The sequence below is a fragment of the Wasmannia auropunctata genome, unplaced genomic scaffold, assembly GCF_000956235.1.
Source record: "Wasmannia auropunctata unplaced genomic scaffold, wasmannia.A_1.0 LD336090.1, whole genome shotgun sequence".
Classification (NCBI taxonomy): Eukaryota; Metazoa; Arthropoda; class Insecta; order Hymenoptera; family Formicidae; genus Wasmannia; species Wasmannia auropunctata.
Window position 1 is genome coordinate 1,471,444 of NW_012026800.1, and position 579 is coordinate 1,472,022.

At 31.4% G+C, this 579-nt stretch overlaps 1 protein-coding gene across 1 annotated transcript in view; it reads left to right on the forward strand.

The window, feature by feature from the left end:
* LOC105448062 overlaps nt 1–579 on the forward strand; it is a 3,806-nt gene that overhangs the window by 2,290 nt on the left and 937 nt on the right. The gene's annotated exons all lie outside the window — the stretch shown is intronic.

Consider the following 579-nt stretch of genomic DNA (forward strand, 5'->3'; position numbering starts at 1 on the left):
CTTTACTTTAAAAAATTTGCTAGATAGATATATCTTTTATTATAGATATTGTACAGAGAAAGTATTAATAAAATAACTTATATTATAAAATCAAAGTATTAATCAAAGTATCTTTCATATTGTGTGCAGAATGCTGATTTTCACGTATTTATATATAGGTACTCAATCAAAACATTTATATAATCAATAATAAGTTAAACTAGACCGCATATAGGTAAATGCCAAGAATAAATTTACTTCTACGATCTGGAGACTGGATCTTGGTTAAATAATATTTAACTAAATTGTAAGTATCAGGAAATACAATATATGATAATATTTCTATGTGAACATCGGTGAATGTGTGCGTGTTTAGGGGTGTTTCTTTGCCAGACGAGGCAACTCGGACCGTACTTTTCTTGATCTCGGACCTATGTAGACGTTGTGAAACTCATTCGCTACATATATTCAGATGTAGCAAAAGATTCGCACGTCAAGTTAGATTGCGAAGATTCTCACGACGTGATTCTATTACGTGACAGATGTTACGCATTTCGTTCAACATTTGTGGAATTCAGGATCCAATTTTCTCTCAGGAAA